At 46.6% G+C, this 18,388-nt stretch overlaps 1 long non-coding RNA gene across 1 annotated transcript; it reads right to left on the bottom strand.

Moving 5' to 3' along the window:
* Nucleotides 1-973: 973 nt before the first annotated feature.
* Nucleotides 974-2,625, bottom strand: LOC122683072. Its single transcript, XR_006337605.1, has 3 exons — nt 2,167-2,625; nt 1,619-1,768; nt 974-1,070 (listed from the first exon to the last, which is right to left on the bottom strand). It is a non-coding gene; the product is annotated as an uncharacterized LOC122683072 (long non-coding RNA).
* Between the last annotated feature and the right edge of the window lie 15,763 nt (nt 2,626-18,388).

Genomic DNA, 18,388 nt, shown 5'->3' with positions numbered 1-18,388 from the left:
CTGCATTTTCTTCCTCTCTGGACTTGAAACCACAAACAGCCTTGAGGTCCTGAAGCCCCTAAGTCATATTTGCCACAGACCTGGTGCTCATTGTACGGGAATTGGAGGTGGATACCTGTACCTTTGAAAAGTGCCTGGCATAAATGATCCCTCATGTTTTTAAGGAAGAAAGAAATTTTTCATCTTGCTTTAAAGTGTACAAGGAGACATGCTTTTAGATGTATGTTCTAGGCCAGGACTGTCCATTAAAAACATCAGCTAAGTATACTAAATTTTCATTAATTACATTAAAATGATGAATTTTATTTTAATATGTCATCCAATATATCAAAATGTTATTTCAACATGTAGTAATATAAAATATATTAATAAGAAATGTTACATTCTTTTTCCATACTGTCTTCCAAATCCAGTGTGGATTTTATCTTCACCAGAACAGTGAACTTTGAGCAGCTGCTTCCCAAGAGCACAGTAACTCCACAGCCAGTGGCTGCTTTATGGGACAGTGTGGGGTGAGTTAGTAAGAAAATACTCCCCCCCACCCCCGCCCTGTGTTGTGGCTGGTCACTAGCAACAAAATCCAGTGAGGTTAAAAGGCAATTAATTACAAAAAGGTTAAAGGTAAAGTTCAACAGCTTCTAGGGAACCAACATATTCTCTAAAACATCTGATATTGTAGATTCTGTAACAAAACTCAAGAGTGTTAAGGTTATAAGTCAAGGGTCTTGAGAAGTACTGGGGAGAGTTTTTCCTGAGCTCCTAGCATGAGGGGTGCTGCCCCTTTGCAGCTCAGCCCCAGCAGCTCTGCTAAAAGACACCCCTGGAGAGAGACTGCAGGTCTAGTGGGACCTGGAAATTGCGTCCAAGATCAGGTGTTCAGCTCTGGTAGATGATGCCCTGGGGTCTTCTGCCCCAAGTGTCCCCCAGTTACCAGCTTTCACTCCTTTGTTCTCACCAAGTTCTCCAAGGAAACTATGAAATCCTGGGTGGAGTGAGTTGCTCTCAAGCCAGGGAGGAGAGCACAGACGACATTAGCTTCTTCTCCCCTGTCATTATCAGGAGGAACTCAGCTGTGTGAGAGATGCAGATACGAAAGTCGTGTCCTCCGGTCAGGGTGCTCATCCCCTCAAACCTGCTAAGCTTGCCCTTGAGTGAGTTTCTCCTCTCAAATGTGACCAGGATGCAGGCACAGGCGGCTAGGACTTGTCTCATCTGAATCTAGGACGGGGCCCTAGAATGCAGGCGCAGGAGTGGGAGGGGTGAGGGGCCCGTAGGGAGGTGACAGATTCCGCTGAAGGCCGAGTCTGGAGGGCAGGGAGCTCCTGTCTCCTCAGGACCCGGCCGCCAGTCCTGCTCCCCATCCCCTTCTCCGCCCTCTCCTGGGGAGATGCTAAGCAGGTGGCCCGTCCGCCGCAGAGATGGCGGCCGGGTCTGGAGGGTCTGTGTGTCTCGCCCTCAAGTACCCAAGGGGGCAGTTCCAGGAATGTGTAGATCGGTTCTGGGGAGCCCTGGGAAGCACGTCTGCGCCTCGCTCAGGTCGGCGCCCGGCCCGCCGCGTCCCTTAAACCTGGGGAGGACGCGCTCTCTCTGACCTTGGAGACCAGCTCCCTCGTCCCACCTTCTGCTCCTGCTCTCGCCGTCTTCCGCTCATCTCCCTGGCTTAGCCCCGGCGGGCACGGAGAGAACACACACGCAGATGGACGACTCTACCCCGGAGTCGTCCAGACGACTGGGGTCCCGGGACGTCCCGGTGTCCCCGGCTCTCCGTCTGGAAAGTGGGGTTTCGGAGGCGCCCAGCGTTGTGGTGCGGGTTGGACAGCCGGCGACGCACGCACTAGCCCCACGCTGAGCCCGGGATCGGCGGCCGCGGCTTCTGAGCCCAGATCGACCGCCCGAGCGGGGACTGGAGACCCGAGACCCGGGCCCGGCCCCCGGCCCCGCTCCGCCCCTCGGACCCCACTTCTCCCAGGACCCAGCCCCGAGCCCCGCGGGAGGACCGCACCCGCGTGAAGAGGGTGGAACGGCCCCCGAGGAGGCTCCAGGAGGGGACCCTGCTTAGCCCTTCTTGGCAAAGTCCCTGCTGATATTTTTTACTCACAACTAAACTTTATTTTTAATCTGATTGCAAAAGTAATCCAAGCTCACAGCAGAAAAGGCAGATCTTACCGGAAAGCAAAATGCAGAGTGAAACTAGAAATCCCCTGCGACCCAGCATCGTAGTTCTGCAGGTGGGCGTGTTTCCGTCGCTTTCTAGGTCCCTGGCTCCGACGACACACAGCGAGCCATCTTTTGTCACCAGCTTTTCTCTAGCACTTTCCCTGACATTCAAACCTCCGCCTGCTTCTTCCCCGCAAGGATTCCGTAGCGCCCCGCCACACCGCGGCTCAGCAGTTGATTTAACCCACGCGCTCGGATCAAATCTGGGGGGTCGTTCCATTTTATTTTTCATTTTTAAACAACAAAACATTCCACAGACTCAGAATCATGAGTGTGACTTTTGCATAAAGCGTGTGATGGATGCCGGAGAGATGCTCAGGAGCGGACTGGGTCGGGCCGGGCCGGGGCGGCGCGGCGTGAGGGCGCCTTGAACACCCGCCGCCTCGACGCTCTCGCTCCCGCGCCAGCTCTGCCAGGAAAAGTACCCCTGGCTGGGGAAGCCTGGTCCTGTGTGACTGCGCGGCGGCGATTTCCAGCAACCCCCAGGACGATGGCTGCCGCGAAAAATCAGGCTCTGTTGTGATGCCGCTCCGTTTGCTGGAAGGACTGTGGATAATGTATACCAACTATACCCACGTGAACACACATTCGCACTTAGGACACCGGACTGAGTCCCCTGCGAATCGGCCCCATTGCACCACCTACCAAGACCTACATTTTTCTTTATAATTTTACCACATACATGTTTTGCTTCACTTTTAATTTTATAATATTTAACTTTATTTAATCTTTAAAAATTTTTAAAATTTATAAATTTTATAATTTTTTAAAAATTTTTAAAAATTAAAGTTAAATTTAATATTTAACTTTATATTATTAATACATTTCTCCCAACTTTTTTTTTTTAAACTGTTGCTAATTTTTCCCTACTATGAACAATGCTATGCTGAGCCTGCTTGTGACCATTTTTAATGTCCATCCACATTTATTTCCTCAGAATAAAATCTTAAACTGCTGGGTCAAAGCATGTTTGGGGCTTTTGGTACATATTACCATTAGCAAGATTGTATTCACTGTCCCGCCGGCCTTTGCCAGCACTGTCTATGATCAAGGGTCCATGTGTAGCTGCCAACTTGAGCAGGAGCCAGAAGCCCTGTTTTCCTTTAATCTGTATCATTTATTACACGAATCTCTCACCAACAGTAGAAACACCTTCTTGAATGGTGTGCAATTGGCAAGACCAGGCTGGCAAGACTAAACTCCCACAGTAAAGAGAAGGTTGGGAAGAAAAATGAAATACAGCATATATTAAATAAATATATTTGTATATTTAAATATAATATATAATATAAACAAAGCACTGAATATATATAGCACTAAGTATGTAGATACTTCAAATGTAGCTTTAAATATATATCACAAGTGAAGTAAGTGAAAGCTCTCTAAGCTGTCCAACCCAAACACCTGTGGCATTCTTCTCCTGAATGTCCTCCAGTTTTTTATTCAGGTGGTGACACACGGGGGCAGCCTCACTCCTGTTCTTTGAGGACACACACATCCTACCTCTGAAGCGTCTGAACAGCTCATACCTGGCAACGTCAGAGTCCTCATCGCATTCTTCAGCAAGCATGCCATATTCACCATGCGCTCTGGAGTCTGAGCATCTCTGCTGCTTACTCAATCTGAGCACACTGGCTTCCTCAGCTGAACCTTGAGGACAGGGACACCTCCACCATTGCTTGGTTTAATCCAACCCCTATTTCCTTCCCTATCTCTTCTATAGAAGCCCAAAGAGTCAAACATCATACTCATTTTCCCAGTCTTTTTGCAACACAGGTGCAGTCTTAGCCCATGATAAGTACTACAAAAGTCCACTCTGGGCCTCTGGGAAAGACTTCACTTCTGCCGTAAATGAGACTGTAATTGCTGGCACTGCCACTTGCAGGCTCATCCGCTTTAATCACTGATGTGATAACTGGAGCTGCAGCATCTACCTTGTGACCCTGGTGGAAAGGCCACAATGATCAGAGAGATATCAGCTTTCCTAGAGTTGACTAGGTTTCTTATTACCTGAAAAAGTAAATTCCTGTTAATCAGAGATTTTCTCCAAGTAGCCTTCCTTATGCGGTAGTTGTAAGAAGCATGTGAAGTAATTTTTTTAAAAATATTTATTTATTTACTTATTTATTTGGCTGTGTCTGCCTTAGTTATGGCACGCGGGATCTTCTATCTTCATTGCAGCAAGTAGGATCTAGTTCCCTGATGAGGGATCAAACCTAGGCCCCTGGCATTGGAAGTGCAGAGCCTTAGCCACTGGACCACCAGGGAAGTCTCTAAAGTAATTTTTTTAAAGACTAAATACAGTATCTAATACTGATAAGTACTCAATAAAAGCTGTTTTCTAATTATTTTAGTAGTGTTAGTACCAGCTGATCTGAGTTATCACTGGGTGTTTTCAATTAAGTGGCTAGCAACAAGAAGATGCTTGCTGAAGGTCAGTATCTACTTCCAACTAGCATCAGTGACCTTGGGCAAGTCTTGAGCCTCTGTGGGCTTTAGTTTCCTCAGCTGCTTATAAAATAATATCAAAGTTTCCTCTCAGATCTAAAATTCTTTGATTTTATTTTGTTTTCTCTAGAAATCTTGCCATCACAGAATGTGGGATCCCAGCTGACAACCAGAGGATGATGTGGAGGACATTTGATATTCCTAGTTACATGTGCAACTTACAAGGCCCTCGGGGCACCCCGGGACTCCCAGGCAGGTCTCTGCATGTGATGCAGTATGGAGTATGAAATACCACCTAAGAAATAGTCTTGCCTAAAATGTCCAGCCTCATATAATTGCATCTGGAGCAGCGTTATTTGACAAAAGCTTCTATGATGATGGAAACACTGCCACTTGTCTAGTGGTGGCTCAGCTGGTAAAGAATCTGCCTGCCACGCGGGAGACCTGGGTTCGATCCCTGGGTTGGGAAGATCGCCTAGAGAAGGGAAAGGCTACCCATTCCAGTATTCTGGCTTGGAGAATTCCTTGGACTGTATAGGTCAGACACAACTGAGCAACTTTCACTTTTTACCAGTACACTAGTGGAAGGGTTAGTTAGTCACTAGGTCGTGTCTGACTCCCTGTGACCCGATGGACTGCAGCCTGCCAGGCTTCCCTTCCCATGGAATCTCCCAGGCAAGAACACTGTTGTGGGTTGTTGTTCAGTCCCTCAGTCGTGTCTGACTTCTAGGGACCCCATGGACTGCAGCACGCCAGGCTTCCCTGTCCTTCACTATCTCCCAGAGTTTGCTCAAACTCATGTCCATTGAGTCAATGATGCCATCCAACTACCTCATCCTCTGTCATCCCCTTCTCCTCCTGCCCTCAAGCTTTCCCAGCATCAAGGTCTTTTCTAGTGATTCGGCTCTTTGCATCAGGTGACCAAAGTATTGGAGCTTCAGAATATTCAGGGCTAATTTCCTTTATAGGATTGACTGGTTTGATCTCCATGCAGTCCAAGGGACTCTCAAGAGTCTTCTCCAGCATTACAATTTGAAAGCATCAACACTTCGGCACTCAGCCTTTTTTATGGTTCAATTCTCACATCCATACATGATTGCTGGAAGAATCATAGCTCTGACTATATGGACCTTTTTTGGCAAAGTAATGTCTCTGCTTTTTAACATGCTGTCTAGGTTTGTCATAGCTTTTCTTCCAAGGAGCAAGCATCTTTTAATTTCATGGCTGCAGTCACCATCTGCAGTGATTTTGGAGCCCAAGTAAATATAGTCTGTCACTGTTTCCATTGTTTCCCTATCTATTTGCCATGAAGTGATGGGGCTAGGTGCCATGATCTTTGTTTTTCGAATGTTGAGTTTTAAGCCAGCTTTTTCACTCTCCTCTTTCACCTTCATCAAGAAGCTCTATAGTTTCTCTTTGCTTTCTGTCATTAGGGGTGGTGTCCTCTGCATATCTTGAGATTATTGATATTTCTCCCAACAATCTTGATTACAGCATGAGCTTCATCCGGCCTGATATTTCACATTTCCATACTCTGCATGGGAGTTAAATAAGCAGGGTTACAATATACAGCCTTGACGTACTTCTTTCCCAATTTTGAACCAGTCCATTGTTCCATGTCTAGTATTAACTGTTGGTTCTTGACCTGCATGCAGGTTTCTCAGGAGGAAAGTAAGGTGGTCTGGTATTCCCGCCTCTTTAAGAATTTCCCACAGTTTGTTGTGATCAATCAAAGACTTTAGCATAGTCAATAAAGCAGAGGTAGATGTTTTTCTGGAATCCCCTTGCATTTTCTATGATCTGGCGGATGTTGGCAATTTGATCTCTGGTTCCTCTGCCTTTTCTAAATCCAGTTTGTACATCTGGAAGTCCCAGTTCACATACTGTTGAAGCCTAGCTTGAAGGATTTTGAGCATTACCTTGCTATCATGTGAAGAGTGCAGTTATACGGGTGGATTCTTTACTGTCTAAGCCACTTGAAATGAGGCTAGAGAGATGCAGAATGTGGTGATAAAAATTTAAGTTAATCTTCATTAAACTAATTTACATTCAAATAACCATCTGTAGCTAGGGGTTACCATGCTGGGCAATGTAGCTCTAGAATCCAAACCTAACCTTCAAGTTGCAGGAAGTGGGAGATGGCAGAACAAGTTTCCAAGGGAAAGAGACAGACTCAAGGGGGAGATTTGTAGGACAGTAGTCCTGGAGTCTTCAGAAAGTCAGCGTCATTAAAAAATTAGAAAAAGCAGATGAGGTGGGGGCTGTCCAAGGTTATGAAAAGATTAACAAAATACAAAGCAGAAACCTAGATGGATCTCAGTTGAAAACAACAACGCAGACTTAAAGCACTGCTACGTTGGGAGGGGCAGGAGCCACGGCCTGGATGCAGCATGAACATTACAGAATCATTGTCGTTTCCTCAGCAGTGACACTAGTATTGTGATTGTGCAGCACATTATTAGTTTCAGAAGATGCGTGAGGAAGGATGAGTAAAGGATCACAGTGCTGACAACTTTCTAATGATGCAGGAGGTGGGGGCGGGGGAGAGAGAGAAAGAGAGCGCTAAAGCAGACACGGTAAATGCTTTAAGAACAGTCCTGTCATGCATGATACTTCTTCCAAGAAAGTAGAATATGTACTTCCTGAACTGAGTGACTTACAAGAGATTTCCAGGCAGAATGCTCAAGGTGCTATCTGGCTGCTTTCCCCTCTTTATAGTGAAACACATGATTGAAGAGATGCTCGGAGAGGCTCTTAAACACAGATGATCAGAGTGGCTGGTTCTGAAAATCCTCAGACCCTCAGATGGGAAATGATGCTAAAATGAAGAAATGGCTTCCAGTCAAAGATAAAACTCAGGGGACTGTCAGGAAAATATGATATAGATGAAGACAAATGTGTAACTGTGACATCTTTCATTAAGAGTTTTGTTAGAGGAAGCAGTTGGGCCACAACAAGCTCTTCAGATAAACAAAAGGGCTTCGTGCTTCCCTAGCCCAGACGTTGATGTGGGGGGGCATCTGGGGAGTGTTTGACGGGGCTGAGTGTATTTTTTCAGGTGGAGCATGCAGCCAGCCTCCAGGATGGCCTTAATGATCCCCACCTCCTGAGATACGTGCTCTCACGTCATGCCCCACTGAATGCAGTGCTAGAGAAGTGATGGCGTACGACTGATATCTGGCCATGAAAGAATGACCCTGGTCTCGCCTAGATCCTTGCTCTGGGGCATCCAGCTGCTGTCTCATTTGGACTGTCAGGCAGCTATATGGTGAGTGTACTGGGTTGGAAGTGCCCCCCTCCTTCATCTGCTTCTTGGAACTTCAGGATGAGATCTTATTTAGAAATAGGGCCTTCGTTAAGAGGAGAGCATAACTGGGTAGGGTGGGCCCATAATCCAATATGACTGATGTCCTCAGAAGACTAGAAAGAGCTCAGAAACACACACACAGTTGAGGACATGTGTGAAGATGTAGACAGAGATTGGAGTGATGTATCAGGAGGAAGAGGGCCAGGTGTGGTTGGCAATCCCAGAAGCTATGAGAAAGGCATGGAACAGATAGATCCTCCCCCAGATCCTAAGAGCATGACTCTGACAACACCTTGATTCCAGACGTCCAACTGCAAGTGCTGAGACAATGAATGTTTCAAGCCACCCAGAATTTTTAGCTTTGTATCGTGGCCCCAGGAAATGACAGAGACGAACTGAGCCCTCCTTCTGCCAATGCCAGCTTGCTAGCCCAGTGGGTACCCGTCTTGGAAGTCTCCCTTCAGCTATAACCTCATGACAGACTCTGAGCTAGAAACGCTGACTGAGTTGTTCTTCAACTTCTGTCCTATAAAAACAGACATGTTTACTGTTATTTTAATTGATGTTTGGGGTATCTTGTTACACAGCTAAGATTAACACTGCACGGATCTTGGGGGAAGGCCATACACTTGAATCAATGAATAAATCACTTACTTAGTTCACAGTATTTACTCTGGTCTAGAACTCTGATGATGCTTTGGAGGCTTGTTTTGAGCAATCAACTTAAATCAGAGATTATCAGACTGAAGTAGTGGTTTGGAAAATGATATGGCCTTTCAACCACCTTTTTCCAGTGGTCATGTATGGATGTGAGAGTTGGACTATAAAGAAAGCTGAGTGCCGAAGAATTGATGCTTTTGAACTGTGGTGTTGGAGAAGACTCTTGAGAGTCCATTGAACTGCAAGGAGATCCAACCAGTCCATCCTAAAGGAGATCTGTCCTGGGTGTTCACTGGAAGGACTGATGTTAAAGCTGAAACTCCAATACTTTGGCCACCTCATGCGAAGAGCTGACTCACTGTAAAAGACCCTGATGCTGGGAAAGATTGAGAGCAGGATGAGAAGGGGACGACAGAGGATGAGATGGTTGGATAACATCACCGACTCAATGGACATAGGTTTGGGTGGACTCCAGGAGTTGGTGATGGACAGGGAGGCCTGGTGTGCTGCGGTTCATGGGGTCACAAAGAGTCAGACACGACTGAGTGACTGAACTGAACTGATGGCCTTAAAGGTGGTTGAAAATCCAAACTTATATTCCACAGGGCACAAACCCTGATACTTCACACACCCTGAACACACTGCCTTTCTTTCTATTCTTTTCAAGACACAGGGCTCTCTCTTCAGCCCTTCTTACCCAGTCACGACTGCATGTCCCAGTCCTGGTTCTAGTGGTCCTTTCCAGGCCACTGCACTCCGATGGTTCCAGTTTCAATTAGGCCCCTGTTAGAGGAAACTTCAAAATATACAAAGGAACAGAGATTAGGATAATGAACTCTTATGTAGCCATCACTGAGCATCAACAATTGGCCCTGAGTTCAAGAGCCAATTTTATTTCCTCTACCTCTATTCCTTCTGGTCCTTCCTTGAATTATTTGGAAGTAAATCTCAAACATTTCATCCATAAGTATTACAACATGTAGCATTATCACACAATTAAAATTAACAGTAACTCTTCAATATTGTTAAAGATACAATCAGTATTTACATTTCTTTTGATTTTCTTGCAGTTTTTTTAAAAAAAATCATGTTTGTATCCAAGTAAGGTCACATCATAATATTGATTTCTGTATCTCTTTGAACCTCTAGGTTTTCCCTCAGTTTCTTTTTATCCTTTTGCTTTTTTTTTTTTTTTTTTTTTATGCTGTTAACAAAACCAGATTGTTTGTCTTGCAGGCTTAGCCATAGTCTGGAATTTTCTGGCCGTATATCCATCATCACAGTGACTCAAGGATCTCTGTGATGTGTGTCTTTCTTGTAAACTGATGATAGGCAGAGAAGTTTAATCGGACTCAGTGGGTTTTTTATTTTTTTTTTCTCAGTTTTGTTGAAGGTCAGCTTCAGAAGTAGTAGTGGGCATTCAAATCAGGAGATACATGATGTCCACTTGTCTCCAGACAGCAACTGACTATCATTGATGAGACTAATTAATTAAAGGGCAAAGTAGTAACATTCACATTCTCTTACTCCTTCAAGTGTATCATAGGCTGGAACACTGAGGACTGCACTTGTATGAACAGAGTATAAGACAAGAACCATCCAGTTCATATGTGTGAGTAAATGCTTAGATTTGGCGTACACTTCCTGGCCACAGCCTTGCTATCTCTGCCCACTAAACCTTAAATGTGATGTCATTCCACTATCCATTCTAATGGCCTATCTTCCTACACTACCCTCACCTCTCAGTGAGAATGGAAATCAGTTCCATTTTTATCATTGACTTTAAAATGTCTGATGCAACACCCATAAGTTTGTGTCTCGTTGAATCGCTTGTCCACATCTCAGTAGCTCATAACGGGCAGCTTATCCAACCCTGAGTTGCCTTGTACTAAAATGTAGTTTGGGCTTCCCAGGTGGCGCTAGTGGTAAAGAACCTGTCTGCAGGAGATGTAAGAGATGTGGATTCGATTCTGGGGTCAGAAAGATTCCCTGGAGGAGGGCATGACATGCCACTCCATGGCAACTCCCATTCCCATTCTTGCCTGGAGAATCCCATGGATGAAGGAGCCTGGCAAGCTACCGTCCACAGGGTTGCAAAGACCTGAACACGACTGAATGACTTAGCATGCATGCAAGACGTGGCTAAGCAGCCTCTGCACGGGCATCATAAAGACTGAACGTGACAGTGCTCATAAGTGCTTCACACAGTCCAGCCCAGCAAGGTCATCACCATCATACATTAGAAATGAAATGCGCTCAAGCAGTTAAAGCCGGTAGATGTATGGGAGCCTAAAGTGTGAAGAATACCCTGTTGCTGCAGCCCTCAAGCAGGTTATTGGGAACGTTACCAATGACTCAAAATGTGCCAATTTTGTCTTTACTTACATTTACTTTTTATTGAAGTATAGTTGATTAGTTTCAGGTATACAACACGGTGAGTCAGTATTTTTATGATGATACTCCATTTACAGTTATTGAAACAGTATTAGTAGAATATGCTGCGGATGTGTGCATGCTACCGTGGGAGGGCAAGCAGCCCCTGGAAGGCAGGCCTCGTGTTCCCAGAAGAAACAGGAACGTGCTGTGGCAACAGCAGGGGAAACTGGTAAAAGCGGCTGCGCCTGGTGGCCGGGCTGCCTGCTGCCCTCTGCCGTGGTGCTAGCGCAGAAGCAGCCAGTCCATTATCACAAACTCTTTCCCCGGGAAAATGATCTGATGTCAGTTACTTAATCCCTACTTACAGTAAAAGTGACAATTTTATTGAATATTTGCACTGTGCTAGAATTATTTAATTCTCCCCACAACCCTTTATTCTTTATTGAAAGTGGCAGAGCTCAGACCGGAACTCAGTGAGGCTGGTGTGAGACCACTCAGTCTCCCCACTTCTCCCCGGACACAGGGCGTGGGTGATGTCAGCAGGCCGGGCCCTTCTGTCCTCCCCCCTGCCTCCTTCCACCTCGCTGCTCTCGGTGACCTTCGAGGTCTATTCTTCCAGAGATGGCAAATATTTGTGATGGTAAAATAACAAACTTCCAGAAACAGTCTGGGCACAAACAGCACCCACCTCTCACTAGACCCTACACCTACCCGTGGCAGTAAAGGGGCTGGTGCATTAATGGGACATTTCAGTTGTGCTCAGGGTGTAGTGATTATGGCATGGGGTAGAGCTCAGTATAGCTCAGGAATAGCTCCTGAACACTCTCGTGAGCTCAAAAGCATTGGGCCATGCCGGGCCCTGCAAACTTGCTGGGGAGCTGGGGAGAGGAGCTGTGGTCTGAGCACTTGGGCCCTCCCACGGTCAGCGAGCAGCCTGTGCTCAGCTGATGCCCAAAGAACATGAAGTCTTCTTTGGGGAGGAAACAGCCGCATGCTGAAGAAGCCCCCAGCCCATATCAAGAAGGGCAGAGCCCCCTGATGCTGCCCAGACCCTGCGCGCCGCGGGAGCTCAGCAGCACCAGGGCATCTGGAGGGCGGGGAGGAGGCTGGGCCCCCAGATACCATGATGCCTCCCTACCTGCCCAGCAGTGGGCTCCTCCCCTTCCTGAGACAAACTGGGATCTTCTTTTCTGGGTGGAGTTCTGACCTTTGACCCAGACGACAGGAGAGCTAGGTGATGGTTGCAGTACCATCAGAGAGGGTGCTGTCCATTCTTCCTCACTGGGGATCTGCTCAGCAGGGACTGATGGATCCCAGACAGCGATCCCCGTGCTTCCCCAACTGGATGATCCAGGTCACTCAACACTACTCGGACCAGAATTTCCAATCAGCTTCTGCAGCATAAAACTAGTAGACTGACCCTCTAACATGAAAGATAGAAACTAAAGCCAACAAATAGGAATAGGAATTCAGATAAACTAAAAAGCAAGTGGGATGTGGCTGGAAAAACTGCTCTTCCCCTCCCGCTGATTCATCCCAGCACATCCAGACTGGTCCTTCTGAAGCAACCAAGAGAAGAATTGAGAGCATGCACTCCTCAAGTGTGGGGTCCCCAGGGAAGCTCAGCCTGGCAGTTGTCAGAAAAGGAATTCTCAGGTCACACCCCAGCCCTACTAAGTCAGACAACCCCAGCAATCCATGTCCTAACAAACCCTCCCTGGAACTGCCGGTGAAGTCTGAGCCCCTGCTCCCCTTTCCCACTCTCCTGGGCAACATTCACACTTTCTCGCCTCTCCTCACATCCCACAGCCCGTCTCCCTCCATCTTCACTCAGCAGATGCTGCCTCACTTCTCACGTCACCAAGACAAGCGAAGAAGCCAGAGGACTTCCACAGCTCGCCCCACCGCCACCCACCCTCTGCCTCCGCGCCCATCTGTTACCCGCAGGCTCCTCTCTGGCTGAGCAGCCGCCTGATGCCAGCTCCGATCTCCTCTGCCCACCTGAAGACATCACTCCACAAATATCCCTTTGTTCTGCATCACTTTTAACAGAAGCCCTCATTGGATCACACTGATTTATAAACACACGGTTATTTTTCTGAAGAAAAAAGTTTTCTTCTTGATCCCATTTCTCTTACAAACTATGGCCCCATTTCTTTCCTCTCTTCTGCAACAAAGCTCCTTTAGTGTTGTCTGTTCTGCTCCCCAATTCATTAAGGACCTCGGGGTGATGTATGCAATGGCCAATTCTGAGGTTTTCACTTAGGATCATCTGAAACAGCCAATCACTCCGCTGCACACTGCATTTTCCTCACTGGCTCCAGGAACACAGACCCCTACCCAGGGACTTCTTCTTACCCTCCTTGGCTGGAGCAAACCCCTTTGGATTCTTAATGCTGCAGGCTCCGCTTTCCCTGTTCCCTTCACCCTAACCTTCTGGGTGAGCTCATCCAGCTCACAGGTGTAAATAATCAATATGCGAGCGACTCCAAAGTGACAGTTCCCTCCCAGATCTCCCTCCCAACTCCAGCAGTCAGGCCACCTCACACTCCACATGCCTAAGCAGACTCTGATCCCCCCAGTGGCTTCTTCCACATCTCAACTGCAGGCAACGTCCTTTCCAAGGCTCGGGCACTCCAACTCTGCTGGCTCTTCCATGCTCTGCACCTGGCTGTCAGGAATCCTACTGGCTCTAGGACACATCTAGAGAACAAAGCTAGTGGAGGTGATGGAATTCCACGTGAGCTATTTCAAATCCTAAAAGATGATGCTGTGAAAGTGCTGCACTCAATATGCCAGCAACTTTGGAAAACTCAGTAGTGGCCACAGGACTGGAAAAGGTCAGTTTTCATTCCAATCCCAAAGAAAGGCAATGCCAAAGAATGCTCAAACTACCACACAATTACACTCATCTCACATGCTAGTAAAGTGATGCTTAAAATTCTCCAAGCCAGGCTTCAGCAATTCATGAACTGTGAATTTCCAGATGTTCAAGCTGTTTTTAGAAAAGGCAAAGGAACCAGAGGTCAAATGCCAACATCCGCTGGATCATCAAAAAAGCAAGGGAGTTCCAGGAAAACATCTATTTCTGCTCTATTGACTATGACAAAGCCTTTGACTGTGTGGATCACAATAAACTGTGGAAAATTCTGAGAGATGGGAATACCAGACCACCTGACCTGCCTCTTGAGAAATCTGTATGCAGGTCACAAGCAACAGTTAGAACTAGACATGGAACAACAGACTGGTTCCAAATAGGAAAAGGAGTAAGTCAAGGCTGTATATTGTCACCCTACTTATTTAACTTATATGCAGAGTACATCATGAGAAATGCCATGCTGGAAATATCAATAACTTCAGATATGCAGATGACACCACCCTTATGCCAGAAAGCAAAGAACTAAAGAGCCTCTTGATGAAAGTGAAAGAGAGTGAAAAAGTTGGCCTAAAGTTCAACATTCAGAAAACTAAGATCATGGCATCTGGTCCCATCACTTCATGGCAAATAGATGGGGAAACAGTGGCTGATTTTATTTTCTTGGGCTCCAAAATCACTGCAGATGGTGACTGCAGCCATGAAATTAAAAGACGCTTACTCCTTGGGAGGAAAGTTATGACCAACCTAGACAGCATATTAAAAAGCAGAAATGTTACTTTGCTAACAAAGGTCCATCTAGTCTAGCCCGTCATGACTACAGTTTTTCCAGTAGTCATGTATGGATGTGAGTTGGACTATAAAGAAAGTTGAGCACCAAAGAATTGATGCTTTTGAACTATGGTGTTGGAGAAGACTCCCGAGAGTCCCTTGGACTGCAAGAAGATCCAACCAGTCAATCCTAAAGGAAATTAGTCCTGAATATTCATTGGAAGGACTGATGTTGAAGCTGGAACTCCAATACTTTGGCCACCTGATGCGAAGAGCTGACCCAACTGAAAAGACCCTGATGCTGGGAAAGATTGAGGGCAGGAGGAGAAGGGGAGGACAGAGGATGAGATGGCTGGATGGCATCACTGACTCGATGAACCTGAGTTTGAGTAAACTCCAGGAGTTGGTGATGGACAGGGAGGCTTGGCTTGCAGCAGTCCATGGGGTCGCAAAGAGTCAGACATGACTGAGCGACTGAACTGAACTGAACTGAGAGCCCCACCATTCTCACCAAGCCACATTTTTTCTCTCCCGGACCAGCCTTTGGTTTCCCTGCATCCTCCCAGCATTTTCTCAGGGTGACTCCTTCAAAACATAAATTAGATAACATCCTTCCTTTGCACAAACCCTCAAATGACTCTGTGCTTCACCTAGAGTAAAAGTCAAGAGTCTTTAGAATGGCCTTCCCTCCCCACTGTCCTGTCTCTGCTCTTGAGCAGGGCACACCATCTGTCTGATGCTCTTTCCAGACACTCGTCTGGCCAACTCCATGAACTTCAAAGTCTTGGCTCACCTGTCACTGTCTCTAATCTCACTCTGACCACCCTGCTTGAAACAGTAATGTGTGTTCTCTCCAGCATGTCAGTCTCTTGCTTTATTATATCTTATTATTACTTAATATCTTACAACATAGGAGAAAATTTGCTTTATCTAGACTTATTGTCTCTCTGCTATACCACAAAGTCCACAAGATAAGATTTTTTTGACTGTTTTGATCATTGATGGATTCCAAGTGCCTAGAAAAATGTATGGCACTGAATAAGCATGTAATGACTATGTGCTGAATAAATTAACATCCTCAAGGAGATAAGATACTGCAATAAGAAATAAGAAGACATACACAAAAAATATCCTAAGGACAAGAAAAACACCTGGAAATAAAGACACAATAGAAGGCTTTGAAAATAATGTTGCAGTCTCTTAGAAAAGAAAGCAAAAAGGCAGAGGAGAAAAAGCAAAAAAAAAAAAAAAAAAAAAGTTGTTTTTTTTTTTAAAAAGAAAGTATTCAAGAAAATTTCTTAGAATTGAAACACAGAGTTTCTAGATTGGAGGGGCCTACCAAGAACCCAGACCTAAGCTCATTATCATGACAGAGAGAAAAATTCTACAACTTGCAAAGTAATCACGTCAAAACACAAGATTGAACACAAAGAAACAAGAATAACTATGACTTTGAGGTTCTCAGAAGTAACATTTCAAGCTAGAAGTCAGTATGATACCTTGAAATTTCAGGAGGAAAGTGACTTCCAGTGCAGAATTCTCTAAGCAATCTACGATTTAAGCGTCAGAACAATGGCATCTCTCAGGCAGAAAAGGTCTCAGAACTTTCTGTTCAGCTGTAGGGAGTGTGGTCCTCCTCATTACTGGAGAGACTCTGGGAGCAAGTCTGTCCCTGTTCACAATCCTCCCTTTCAGTGTCCTGCAGCCAAGCATAAAGCACTTGATAACTTCCCTATGGCCTCCCTGAGGAAATGGTTTGAAAAACAGGCCCCTCAGTTCTTGGGACTGTGGGGGTTATTTACATGATTATGGGTAGATTTATAATTATGCCACTTTGGTACCTGTTTTATTCTCATGAACGATACTTTAAGGAATGCAGTAGGGTCCCTGTTAACACATGACCAGGACTGCATCTGTTGGATGATCCCATGAAAGCCACAGGAGTCTTAACTGGCACAGAAGTGGGAAGATCTCCAGGGCCTTTAAACAAAGAACAGGCCAGAGAAACAGAAAACCCAGCCTCTCTGAACTTTTAGGTGTGGTGTAAGCCTGAAATTGTGGTTTGTTTCCTCCTTGCCCCTGAGGCAACTCCTCCCCTTGAAGGACCTTGGCACAGCGGGCGCCCACAGACGGCGTACACAAACAGCTGGCTGAAAGGGACTGAGGAGAGGCTTGGGATTTTGGAGCTGGACAGAGCTGGGATTTTCATTTTTACTCAGGAGAGTGAGCCCGTTTCTCCACACAAAAGCACCACACCCACCCCTTCATCTACCCCATCACAGAGCACTTTCATGTGCTAGGTGTTTCCTCCATGTGTTATTTCATTCTAATTCTCCCACTAACCAAATAAGGTTGTCCTGATTACATAGAAAAGCTCAGGAGGAAATTCCTTGTCCAAATTCATACAAGTAGCAGAGCCTAGATTCCACACATCCAGGTTCCATAGTCTGCTCTTGACTTCCAGTCCACAGGCTAATGGATGACAAGGACCAGCATGACCTCACGCCAGAGGCATCTCACTGCAAGGCTGACCTGGTCAGCTTACCCTCCTGCTGGGACCAGGAAGTGCACTCAGGTCACAAGCCCCGCCCACACGCCGAGGAGCTGTCCGAGGTCCTGCCAAAGGAGGCTAGACCTGAGTCTGAGCTCCAGCCTGCTCACTTCCCGCAGGTGCTCAATGGAGGCTGTGAGCTGCAAGAGGCGGGTTAGCACCTCACTGTCAGCACTGAGCCTTTGGCCTGGCATGCCGCACGTGTGAACAAACGTTCGCTGGGAGGAACTGAGGCCCCCACCTCCAAGTTGGAGAAGGGAGGGGGTGCAGTGGCACTTGCGATGCAGTGATCCAGTGGCCTGACTCCATGGAGCAGGGGCCTTGAAGGAGCCTGCCATCTTCCTCCGATCAGGAAAAGCAATGATGGATCACAGGCTGCCAGGGCCAGTGGCCAGTCCGACAGAAGGGTGACAGGCATCGTGGTGACAGTCGTACTGGAAATGACACCTGGCTCTCCTCCAGACGTGACGTGGAAAAATTCAGACTTGGAAGGGCCCCTTTTAAGCTTCAGCAAGGAGACGGGGAAGGAGTAAAGACAGTCTATAAAAACGTTTAGGGAACCTGGACGTCACACCTGAGTACTGCTTTTGTGAATTTAGCAAATGAAATAACAGTTCTAAGACTGCCTCACAAAGTTAAGAATCGTTTGGGACTGCTCCGAATGGTTCGAGGGGCCCAGAAAGCAGGGCTTCTCTCAGGCTTCACTTTCTTACCTTCTGCATTGGGCACACAGGAGAGAAAGTGCTGAGTACAAGTCACAGGTTTGGCCACGGGCAAGAACTACCCCTCATCCCAGCTGTGACCATGGGCAGGCCATCAGCGTCCTCACTGGGAAATAGCCATGAGTGCAGTGCCCACTCCCAGGCATGCAGTGACCCCCCAGCCATGCCATAACCTGCCTAGCCATGCCGTGATCCTGACACGCTGTTGACTGTTTGGTGCAACTGTGAATGCAAAGGCCTGTTACACATGCAAGCTCAAGACAGGCTTCTCTTAGATTCACCCACGTTCTGGAGGGCCTTGGAGTAAAAAAAGAAAGCTATTATTCTAGTGAACTACCTGGGACATCACAACACAAGCAGTCGCCACATGTTCCATGAGGAAGGCAGCCTTCACGATTGTGACCAAGGCTCCCAACCATCGCTCCTGAAGGCAGAGAGGTGAGAACAGAGGACCCCACAAG

This window comes from Cervus elaphus, chromosome 24 (assembly GCF_910594005.1).
Source record: "Cervus elaphus chromosome 24, mCerEla1.1, whole genome shotgun sequence".
Taxonomy (NCBI): Eukaryota; Metazoa; Chordata; class Mammalia; order Artiodactyla; family Cervidae; genus Cervus; species Cervus elaphus.
The sequence above is the reverse complement of the archived record's forward strand: the minus strand, read 5'-3'. Positions and strand labels throughout refer to the sequence as shown.